This window comes from Rhinatrema bivittatum, chromosome 18 (assembly GCF_901001135.1).
Source record: "Rhinatrema bivittatum chromosome 18, aRhiBiv1.1, whole genome shotgun sequence".
Taxonomy (NCBI): domain Eukaryota; kingdom Metazoa; phylum Chordata; class Amphibia; order Gymnophiona; family Rhinatrematidae; genus Rhinatrema; species Rhinatrema bivittatum.
Window position 1 is genome coordinate 57,451,831 of NC_042632.1, and position 12,265 is coordinate 57,464,095.

Genomic DNA, 12,265 nt, shown 5'->3' on the forward strand with positions numbered 1-12,265 from the left:
CACAGCTATCCCTCTGAATATCTTCAGGCAAAGTGCTCTTCATGGGAAAATGTCATGATTTTCTATTACAGCTCCCACAAGATTGTAAATTACCATCAGATTGTCGGGCCGGTAGAGCGCACTGTTAGCCCGCGTTTGGCTGCACGTTTTCGACGCGCTATTTTTTCCCCTTATACAGTAAGGGGTAATAGCGCATCAAAAACGTGCTGCCAACCCCCCCCCAAAACTAATAGCACCCGCAACACGCAAATGCATGCTGATGAGCCTATTAGTCATTCCCATGCGATACAGAAAGTAAAATGTGCAGCCAAGCCACACATTTTACTCTCAGAAATTAACTCCTGCCCAAAGGCTGGCGTTAATTTCGGCAGGCAACAGGGAAGTTTACAGAAAAGCAGAAAAAAACTGCTTTTCTGTACACCCTCTGACTTAATATCACAGCAATATTAAGTCGGAGGCCTCAAAAATAAAAAAAAAAATAAATCAAGAATCGGCCCGCGGGTTGGAAGACGGGCGCTCAATTTTGCCGGCGTCCATTTTCCGAACCCGTGGCTGTCAGCGGGTTTGAGAACAGGCGCCAGTAAAATTGAGCATCGGCTGTCAAACCCGCTGACAGCCGCCGCTTCTGTCAAAAAGGAGGCGCTAGGGACGCGCTAGTGTCCCTAGCGCCTCCTTTTACCACGGGCCCTCATTTGCATGCGGGCTGATACTGAATTGCACGCACAGGAGAGTGGCCTGTGCGTGTCAGGAGAACGGGCGCTCGGTGGCTCTCCCGCGTGTCTTTCTGTATGTGTGGGGACTACATAAGAGTGAATTAAATCATAAGTGGGCTAAGGGAAGTGCTGAGTATACATCCCTTAAGAGTGGTTTCAGATATACCTTGACGTTTTAGGACAATGGATCACTTAAAGTGCTCACCTCTTCTTCTCCATCCCAGCCCAAACACAAAAGATTATGTAATCAGAGCAAGATCATAGGCTAGAGACTAAGATTTGGTAATCCCAGGGCAGTAGCTGTGTGATGATATAGAGATATTAGTACAGGCCTTTGTGTAAGGTGATAGCAGGAAGAGCTGGAAGCTGGGGTTAAGTAGGCTTACTCTAGCAGGACTACAAATCCCAGGATTCCAATCACTTAGTTTGAGAAAAGTGGTGTAAAAAAGGGGCCATGTCAAAGGGAGGCTGCTAGTTCCCATAAAAGGGGAAAAGGTGGGGAGAGTCAGAGAAAGGCAATTGACTAACAATGGAGGAGGAGAGAGAACCAGAGATATTCCCATTTCAAAGCTAGAAAACAACAGAGAAATTGTGGCTATTTCTTTGAGGATTTGGGGGAAGATGTTTAGGAAGCAGCAGATTGTGCCACTGCTAACTCTGACATAGCACAACTCCTGAGAAACCCAGAGAGGGACAGCTCTAAAAGGGGACAAAAAAAGAAACAAGGAGAGGAATATTTGCTCTACTTTGTTTAAAGTTATTGGCTGGAACATACGGGTGGATACAGTAAGGACGCGTTAGAAAGAGTACGGCAGTGCCGGGCGCACCCTCGTTTGCCCCAGGCACTGTTCTGATCACACACCGCTCCATACTCTATTTAAATGGCATGCAAATGCAAGCCGCGTCTGCGAAGCGTTAGGCCCGCACAACCCATTTTACACTATAGGCGCTTAATACAGCGCCTATACAGTATCCTGGGTGCGCTGGTACCTGTCATTTCAAATGACAGGTACCAGGAAGTGGATCCCAATTTTAACCCATGAAAACCTAAAAACCGAAAATCCCCTCCTCCCGAAGCGGCTCGACGTGTGCCAACTTACCTTTTGTTGCTTTTCAGCCCCTTCCCTTCTCTGCCGCCCTCCGGAGGGGGCAGGTGGCGAAAGCGGCTCGCAGCGGTCCCCCGCGCGCCAATTCATTGAGGACGTTTTCCATAGGCACAGGGAGAGCGTCCTGTTTGGCTAAGGCTGCTGGTTTTTAATTATTCCACTGGTCCCAGTCTTAGTTTTACATAGCCCGAGAAACCTAGGCACGCTCAAGCTAAGGTGATCAGACAGTTCCTGCTTTGCTCGGAGATATTCAAATCAAAAGTCACGGCACGAGCGAAGCGAAGCGTACTTTCATTGGTTGAGCGCCCGTCAATTTGGGCGCACATGGACGGGCGCGTGTGACGTCACGGCGTGCGTCACGCGCACCCGTCTATGTGCTTTCATTGGCTGGAGCACCCAAATTGACGGGCGCTCAAGCCAATGAAAGTACGCTCCGCTTCGCTTGCGCCGTGACTGGAGAGGGCACAGAACAGTGGGCTCTCACCCGACTTGACAATTTGATGAGGGCCGAGCCAGGAGAACCGGGACCTGCGCAGGGGTGAACGCTGCAAGCCGCTTTCACCACCGGCTGCCCCCTCCGGAGGACGGTAGAGAAGGGAAGGAGCTGAAAGCAACAAAAAGTAAGAAAACAACAAAAAGTAATGTCGAGTCCGCTTCGGGAGGAGGGGATTTTAGGTTTTTAGAGGTTTCCTTTTGGGGGAAAGTTGCCGCCTACCTTACCCCTGCCTCTAACGCAGGGTAAGGGGAGGCGTAAGTTAGCAGGTTAAACGCACGGCAAAACGGCAGGGTAAAATAGCGATAGTCGGGGCGCGCGTTACTGTATGGAGGGAATAGCTTAATTCGATCGTTTACATGTATATAACATGCCGCGTGCGGAAAGGGTTACCCGGTGATTTAAAGAGCGGTAAGGATGGGTTTAAAGGGGATAGTGTATCACAGGAAGGGCTAACACGGCCGGAAAGTGAGTAGAAAGTGGGTTAGGAGTGGGGTAACCGTGGCCCCACTTTACTGTATCGAGCCGATAGTTTGGGAGAGAGCCAAGCTCGATATTAGGGGCAGCAGGAAGGCTAAGCAATATACACCCAGACATATTAGACTGAGGTTACTTTAACCGGCTGCTGGGGTAGCTTGCATGTCTTTTAATTGGTTAATTTGTGATTCGCAACCCCTAACATTGGGAATGCTGAAATCATGTGATAGAAGTTCAATATTTTGGAGCTATGCTTGATCAGCTCTGGGGAAATTGTAGTGTTTAGAAAACCTGAACACTGAAATCTGAAATGTACTCTGTCATTAATTGTATGTAACTTGGAACACCAGACTAAGGGTTCCTGTGGCCTGGAATCCCTTTAATCTGAACAAACCAGCCCAGGAGTAGTAGGACTAGTTATACTTTTCTCCTTATGTGTGAGACTGGTTGGAAAGCCATGCTAAATACCTGTTTCAAACTGTTGTTATGCTTGAGTGTCAGCTGTTACTGAATAAGAAGAATTTGGGGAATTTAATTGTGGCTTGGAGTCATTACTAAGTACTGGAATGGTGCAAGGGTTTTAGGCAACAGATGTAGAACATTTCAAGAGTTGCCACAAAGAGATGGCAGTCCAGTCACATGTTTTTGTCTCCAGGATTGCTCCAGGGGCGATCCGGAAAACTATAGACCAGTGAACCTGACTTCAGTGCCAGGAAAAATAGTGGAAACTATTCTAATGATCAAAATCACAGAGCATACAGAAAGACATGCTTTAATGGAACACAGTCAGCATGGATTTACCCAAGCAAAGTTTTGCCTAACAAATCTGATGCATTTTTTATTTGAAGGGGTTAATTTTATTTATAAGGTTTTATACACCGACATTCGTACGAAACATCACACCGGTTTACAACAATAAACATGGAGAAATCACAATGAAAAGGGAGAGGGGAGGGGGTGAAGGCTAGAAAAGAGAATGGAGAAGGCTAGAAAAGAACATGTGGATATAGGTGAACCGGTAGATGTAGTGTATTTGGATTTTCAGAAGGCATTTGACAAAGTCCCTCATGAGAGGCTTCTAAGAAAACTAAAAAGTCATGGGATAGGTGGTGATATCCTTTCGTGGATTACAAACTGGCTAAAAGACAGGAAACAGAGAGTATGATTAAATGGTCAATTTTCTCAGTGGAAGGGAGTGGACAGTGGAGTGCCTCAGGGATCTGTATTGGGACCCTTACTTTTCAATATATTTATAAATGATCTGGAAAGGAATACGACGAGTGAGGTTATCAAATTTGCAGAGGATACAAAATTATTCAGAGTAGTTAAATCACAAGCAGACTGTGATACATTACAGGAGGACCTTGCAAGACTGGAAGATTGGGCATCCAAATGGCAGATGAAATTTAATGTGGATAAGAGCAAGGTGTTGCATGTAGGGAAAAATAACCCTTGCTGTAGTTACACGATGTTAGGTTCCATATTAGGAGCTACCACCCAAGAAAGAGATCTAGGTGTCCCTAGTGGATAACACATTGAAGAATCGTCGGCTCAGTGTGCTGCAGCAGTCAAAAAAGCAAACAGAATATTAGGAATTATTAGACAGGGAATGGTTAATAGAACGGAAAATGTCATAATGCCTCTGTATCGCTCCATGGTGAGACCGCACCTTGAATACTGTGTACAATTCTGGTCGCCAGATCTCAAAAAAGATATAGTTGTGATGGAGAAGGTACAGAGAAGGGCAACCAAAATGATAAGGGGAATGGAACAGCTCCCCTATGAGGAAAGGCTGAAGAGGTTAGGGCTGTTCAGATTGGAGAAGAGACGGCTGAGGGGGGATCTTATGTAAGATCAGGAGAGGTCTTGATCAAGCAGATGTGAATCGGTTATTTACACTTTCGGATAATAGAAGGACTAGGGGGCATTCCATGAAGTTAGCAAGTAGCACATTTAAGACTAATCTGAGAAAATTCTTTTTCACTCAACGCACAATAAGCTTTGGAATTTGTTGCCAGAGGATGTGGTTAGTGCAGTTAGTGTAGCTGGTACAAAAAAGGTTTGGATAAATTCTTGGAGGAGAAGTCCATTAACTGCTATTAATCAAGTTTACTTAGGGAATAGCCACTGCTATTAATTACATCAGTAGCATGGGATCTTCTTGGTGTTTGGGTACTTGCCAGGTTCTTGTGGCCTGGTTTGGCCTCTGTTGGAAACAGGATGCTGGGCTTGATGGACCCTTGGTCCTGACCCAGCATGGCAATTTCTTATGTTCTTATAAGGGATGAAGCTCCTGACTGTCTCTGTGTAACTGAATCTTGGCAACCTGATAGAGACTCTATTCTTTTGAATCAATAACGCCCTGATAGGTAGTGTGCCTTTTCTCAGCCACAAAGACAAACCTAGGGTTTGCTCTGTTGACAGCTGAATTAAGGAAGTGCTGAAGAGTGAGACATAAGAACATAAGAACATGCCATGCTGGGTCAGACCAAGGGTCCATGAAGCCCAGCATCCTGTTTCCAACAGAGGCCAAAACCAGGCCACAAGAACCTGGCAATTACCCAAACACTAAGAAGCTCCCATACTACTGATGCAATTAATAGCAGTGGCTATTCCCTAAGTAAAATTGATTAATAGCCATTAATGGACTTCTCCTCCAAGAACTTATCCAAACCTTTTTTGAACCCAGCTACACTAACTGCACTAACCACATCCTCTGGCAACAAATTCCAGAGCTTTATTGTGCGTTGAGTGAAAAAGAATTTTCTCCGATTAGTCTTAAATGTGCTACTTGCTAACTTCATGGAATGCCCCCTAGTCCTTCTATTATTCGAAAGTGAAATAACCGAGTCACATCTACTCGTTCAAGACCTCTCATGATCTTAAAGACCTCTATCATATCCCCCCTCAGCCGTCTCTTCTCCAAGCTGAACAGCCCTAACCTCTTCAGCCTTTCCTCATAGGGAAGCTGTTCCAATCCCCCTTTATCATTTTGGTTGCCCTTCTCTGTACCTTCTCCATCGCAACTATATCTTTTTTGAGATGCGGCGACCAGAATTGTACACAGTAATTCAAGGTGTGGTCTCACCATGGAGCGATATAGAGGCATTATGACATTTTCCGTTCTATTAACCATTCCCTTCCTAATAATTCCTAACATTCTATTTGCTTTTTTGACTGCTGCAGCACACTGAACTGACGATTTTAAAGTATTATCCACTATGATGCCTAGATCTTTTTCCTGGGTGGTAGCTCCTAATATGGAACCTAACATCGTGTAACTACAGCAAGAGTTATTTTTCCCTATATGCAATACCTTGCACTTGTCCACATTAAATTTCATCTGCCATTTGGATGCCCAATCTTCAAGTCTTGCAAGGTCCTCCTTCAATGTATCACAGTCTGCTTGTGATTTAACTACTCTGAATAAATTTTGTATCATCTGCAAATTTGATAACCTCACTCGTCGTATTCCTTTCCAGATCATTTATATATATATTGAAAAGCACCAGTCCAAGTACAGATCCCTGAGGCAGTCCACTGTTTACCCTTTTCCACTGAGAAAATTGACCATTTAATCCTACTCTCTGTTTCCTGTCTTTTAACCAGTTTGTAATCCACGAAAGGACATCGCCTCCTATCCCATGACTTTTTAGTTTTCGTAGAAGCCTCTCATGAGGGACTTTGTCAAACGCCTTCTGAAAATCCAAATACACTACATCTACCGGTTCACCTTTATCCACATGTTTATTAACCCCAGCAAAAATCAGATTAAAGTAGATTTTGTAGTTGAGAATTCTACAGAACTGCAAGGTGAAATCGCTGGACCTTCAGATACACTTTATGAAAATGAAAGATATCAATTGGAAATAAAAATTCCACAAACTTATCCATCTAATCCTCCAAAGGTGTGGTTTATTACCAAAATATGGCATCCTAATATTAGCTTGGTAACAGGGGCTATTTGTTAGGATATATTGAAAGATCAATGGGCAGCTGCTATGACTCTACGGATGGCAGCGCTATCCATGTAAGTTTTTCTGGCAGCTGCAGAGTCTTTTGATACAGAGGATGCAGTAAAAGCAAGTTTGCTTACTGTAAACAGTGCTTTACATAGATAGCAGATGAATTAGCCATGCTGTCTAGGTATGTCCACCATGCCACTAGGTGGCAGAGCTCTCTAAGATTAGTAAAGTCTTTCAGCTAGGTGCTCCCTCTTGTATCTTTCCGTGTTTGCCTGAGGCTCCTCAGTCTGTATCAAAGCAAGTTAGTATGCCCTGACGGAACTGTCTGGGGAGGCGGGCGGGTCAGCAAGACTAATTCATCTGCTATCTACGGAAAACACCATTTACGGTAAGTAAACTTGCATTTTTCACTTAGATAAACAGCTGAATTAGCCATGCTGTCTGGGAGCCCCAGCTGTCGTATTGAGCATATGTATAGGAGTGTGGTTTGTTTAATTTCGCTCAATACAAGAATTAGAGGAGGACAGTTCTTATGAAGGCTTTTTTTCTGTTGAAAATGTGCTTTTTTGTAGTATAGTCCGCCCCATGCGTGCATCATCTGCAGCCTGTTTGTCCAAACAGTAATGGGATGTGAAGGTATGTAGCGATGACCACGTTGTTGCTTTACAGATGACTATGAGAGGCACCTCGTGGAGGTGGGCAACTGAAGCAGCCATTGCACGGACTTGATGCGCTTTTGGCGTCGCAGCTAGTTGTTCCGAACTCTTTTGATAGCATAATTGTATACAGTTGGATATTCAGGAGGATAATGTTCTTTTTGATATTGTACATCCTGGCGCATTTGGGTTGAAGAGAGGAAGAGCTGTGATGCTCTGTTAGGCGAATGAGTGCGGTTTTTGTAATAGGCAAGGTCACGTTTACAATCCAGGGTGTGAAGTTTTCGCTCTGTCATTGGCGTGAGGTTTTGGATGAAAAGTGGGTAAGGTGATGGTTTGGTTAATGTGAAAAACCGAAATCACCTTTGGCACAAAATTTGGGTGTGTGCGTAATGTCACTTTATCATGGTAAAATTGTAGATAAGGAGGGTAGTGAACCAAGGCTTGTAGTTCACTAACTCACCTTGCTGATGTGAGGGCAGTTAAAATGAGTACGCTCCATGAAAGGTATCGTAGATGACAAGTGTCCAATGGTTCGAAAGGGGGTAGCATTAGTTGTTCGAGGTCCTACGCTTACGTCCCCCGATAAAGAAACTGGCGGTTTCTTTATCGGGGGACGTAAGCGTAGGACCCCTTTCATGAATCTGGATATGAGAGAATGACATGATATGGGTTCCCCATTTAGGGGATTATGGTAGGCTGCTATGGCGCTTAAATGTACTCTGAGTGAGGCAGTGGCTAGGCCTTCGCTGTAGAGCAGAAGGAGGTAGGCCAGAAGGCTTTCTGGTGGGCAGGTGAGTGGATTCATACCTGCAGTTGAGCACCAGGAAGTGTAGCGTGATCACTTTCGTTGGTAGTTGAGTCTAGTCGATAGTTTTCTGGAGGAGACTAGTATATCTTGAGGGGGAGGAGTGATGTTCAAGTTCTGGAAAGCGAGCCTTTCAATCTCCATGCCATGAGGTGCAGTGATGAAGTGGATGAAGTAGTGATCCATTCTCCTGGGTAAGTAGCTGAGGGCTGTTGCCTAGGGGAATTGGATTGTGTATTGACAACTGTATCAGGTAACTGTACCATGGTTGTCTTGGCCACGCTGGCGCGATGAGAATCAAATCTGCCTGGTCTTCGATGCATCTTTGGACTGTGTGAGAGATGAGTGTATTGGAGGGAACGCATACAGAAAATCGAGACCAGTTTATAAGGAACGCGTCCTGAGCTAGTCAGTGTGGGCTTGGATACACCGAGCAAAAACTTAATCACTTTCCTGTTGCGCTCTGTCGCGAAAAGGTCAATGCAGGGGAGACCCTCAAGTGGAGAAGATGCGATGCGCTACCTCTTGATGTAGTTCCCATTCATGGGGGTGAAATATTCTGCTTGGCTTGTCTGCTCTGGAATTGCTGATTCCGAGTAAGAGGCTTGTAGGGAGATAGATCTGTTGTGAGCCCATTCCAGGGTCTGGACTGTTTCCCTGCAGAGGTTCCAAGAACTTGATCCTCCCCTTCCTTTTTTTTTTTATATAAAACATTGTGACTTAGTTGTCTGTGTGAATCATCACCGTTTCCCTTGCAGGGATCTTCGAGACTAGAAGGGCGTTTCATACCGCTCGAAGTTCCAGAAGTTTGTGTGTAGATTGCGCTCCGTCATGGACCATAGTCCCTGAGTTTGAAGGTGGTCTAGGTGAGCTCCCCATCCTTTGGGAGAGGCATCTGTGGTAGTATTTGATGTCGAGGGGGTCATAGAGGTGATCCCGTCATTAATGTTGATGGGAGTAGCCACCATTGCAAGTCTGTTTTCATGCTGATGGGAGTAGACAGTGGATGAAGGAACTGGGTCCATTGATTTTTTTAGACCCCATTGCAAGCAACGCATATGCAGTCGAGTGTGTGTGGGACTACATAGATAGATGCTGCCATGTGTCCTAGAATAGTTAAGATTTGGCGGGCCAGAACAGTTGTACTGTGAAGCAGAACTGAAGATAGTGTGGAGAGAGCTGGTGCTCGTGGGTGTGGCAGGAATGCCTTGTCTTGAATGGTGTTGATATAGGCACCGATGAACTGTAAAGTTTGTCTTTGCTGTAGATTTGACTTCTCGTAGTTGATTAGTAGACCTAGATTGTCCAGGCAAGAAATAGTACGAAGTAGATTATCCCATAAGAGAGTCTGGTTGTGTGCCACTAGAAGCCAATCGTCCAGATAAGGAAATATTTGAACCACCTGTTGACTGAGTGTACCACCGCTACTGCTAGACATTTGGTGAAGACTCTGGGGGCAGAGGAGAGGCCAAGTGGAAGAACTTTGTACTGGAAGTGTTGGGAGTCCATCTGGAAACAGAGGTAACACCAGGAGTTGGGATGCATTGGTATGTGGGCATATGTATCCTTCAAGTCCAGTGAACATATCCAATCATAGAGTCGAAGGAAGGGAAGAATGGACTTGAGAGAAGTCATTTTGAATTTCTCTTTGTGAAGGTACTTGTTGAGTGAGCGTAGGTCCAAGATTGGATGCAGCCCTCCTGACTTCTTGGGAATAAGGAAGTATTGTGAATAGAATCCTTGAAGTTGTGGGGAAGTTAATTCCCAACTGCACTTGTTTTGGAGGAGCATTTTGATTTTCTGAAGGAGAGGTCCTCGATGTGCTGTTTGATGTTTCTGAGGAACTAAGTGCGGGAGGGTCAGGAGAGATATGAAATGAAGAGAGTAACCTTCTTTTATTATGTTCAGGACCCATTGGTCAGACGTGATGTGGTTCCAGGCTGGGAGGAACCTGGACAGCCTGCCCCCTACCAAAGATGTCAGAGCCGGTGGCGAGAGTATTTCTAAAAACCCTGCTGGGTCTTTGATAGTTGAGGGTCAGTTTGTTGACGGGGCTGGCTAGGGGCTCTGGGGCGCTAGCGTGGCACCTGATGTTGGTAAGGTTGTTGTCTGGAAGGTTGATAAGTTGGAGGCCTGTAGAACGAGTACGGCTTGTACATTCTGTAGTTGGTTCATTGAGATGCGGCGACCAGAACTGTACACAGTATGCCAGGTGTGGTCTCACCATGGAGCGATGTAGAGGCATTATGACATTTTCTGTTTTATTAACCATCCCCTTCCTAATAATTCCTAACATTCTGGATCCCTAAAGGCAAGGGGGAGAGGAACGAACATAGTAACATAGTAATGATGGCAGAAAAAGACCAAAATGGTCCATTTAGTCTGCCCTGCAAGCTTCCCAAGGTAGTAACTGCCGCTCCGTGCAGGTTAACCCCATGTTTCCCTTAAGGGTAGTAACTGCAGTTCCGTCCAGTTTAGCTTTTTTCTTTATTCCCATCCTCTAGCCTTTTAGGGATCCACATTATTTATCCCATGCCCCTTGAAATCCTTCACAGTTTTAGTCTTCACCACTTCCTCTGGAAGGCATTCCAGGCATCCACCACCCTCTCAGTGAAGAAATATTTCCTGACATTGGTTCTAAGTCTTCCTCCTTGGAGTTTCAAATCGTGACCCCTAGTTCTACTAAATTGTTTCCAATGGAAAAGGTTTGTTGACGACCATGGATCATTAAAACCTTTCAAGTATCTGATGGTCTGTATCATATCTCCTCTGCTCCTCCTCTCCTCCAGGGTATACATATTTAGGTCCTTCAGCCTCTCCTCGTAAGTCATTTGATGGAGACCTACCAACATTTTGGACGCCCTTCTCTGGACTGCCTCCATCCTGTCTGTCTCTTTTGAGATACGGTCTCCAGAATTGAACAGTACTCCAGGTGAGGCCTCGCCAAGGACCTGTACAAGGGGATTGTCACCTTCCCTTTCTTTCTAGATATTCCTTTCCCCTATGCAGCCCAGCATTCTTCTGGCTTTGGGCTATCGCGCATCACACTGCTTCGTCGACTTCAGGTCTCTCTACTCGCTGGCCTTCGGTGCACACTCAGCCCTTCACCCCCCCCAACACATATAGTTCTTTTGGATTACCACACCCCAGATGCAAGACTCTGGATTTCTTGGCATTGAATCCCAAGCTGCCATATGTTCGACCACTCTTCCAGCTTCCTTAAATCCCGTCTCATTCTCGTACTACCTTCCGGCGTATCCACTCTGTTGTAGATCTTAGTATCATCCGCAAATAGACAAACTTTACCTTCTAACCGCGTCCACAATGTCACTCACAAAGATGTTTTGAACAGTACCGATCCCAACACCGATCCTTGTGGCACTCCACTTAACACCATTCTCTGTTCAGAGTAGGTTCATTTAACCATAACCCGTTGTCCTTCTATTAAGTCAACCAGTTTGTAATCCATTCCAACACTTTGGAGCTGACTCACAAGCTTCTCATTTTGTTGATGAGTCTTCTGTGTGGGACCGTACAAAAGCTTTACTAAAATCCAAGTAAATTGCATCAAGTGCTCTTCCCTGATCCAGTTCTCTAGTCACCCCAAAAAGGAAATCAATTAGATTCATGTGACAGGACTTTCCCCTGGTGAATCCATGCTGCTTCTGATCGAGCAACCCACCGGATTGTAGATAGTTCACTATCCTTTCTTTCAGCAAAGTCTCCATTAATTTTCCCACCACTGAGATGATGCTAACCAGCCTTTAGTTTCCAGCCTCTTCTCTGCTCCCACTCTTGTGAAGCGGGACCACCACCGCTCTTCTCCAGTCACTAGGCACTACAACCTTTTCCAAAGATCTATTGAACAGGTCACACAGTGGACCCGTCAGCACATCTCTGAGTTCCCTCAGTATTCTGGAGTGAACCTCATCAGGCCCCATGGCTTTGTCCACTTTCAGTGGGGTTAACTTGCTAATGTGGCGGATACTACCCTTAACAAATAAGCCTTCATACCTTGTTGCAACTCCATCATTGCTCACTGCTTCA

General features: G+C 45.3%; 1 protein-coding gene across 1 annotated transcript in view; it reads right to left on the bottom strand.

Moving 5' to 3' along the window:
- KDM3B (lysine demethylase 3B) overlaps positions 1-12,265 on the bottom strand; it is a 278,360-nt gene that overhangs the window by 203,204 nt on the left and 62,891 nt on the right.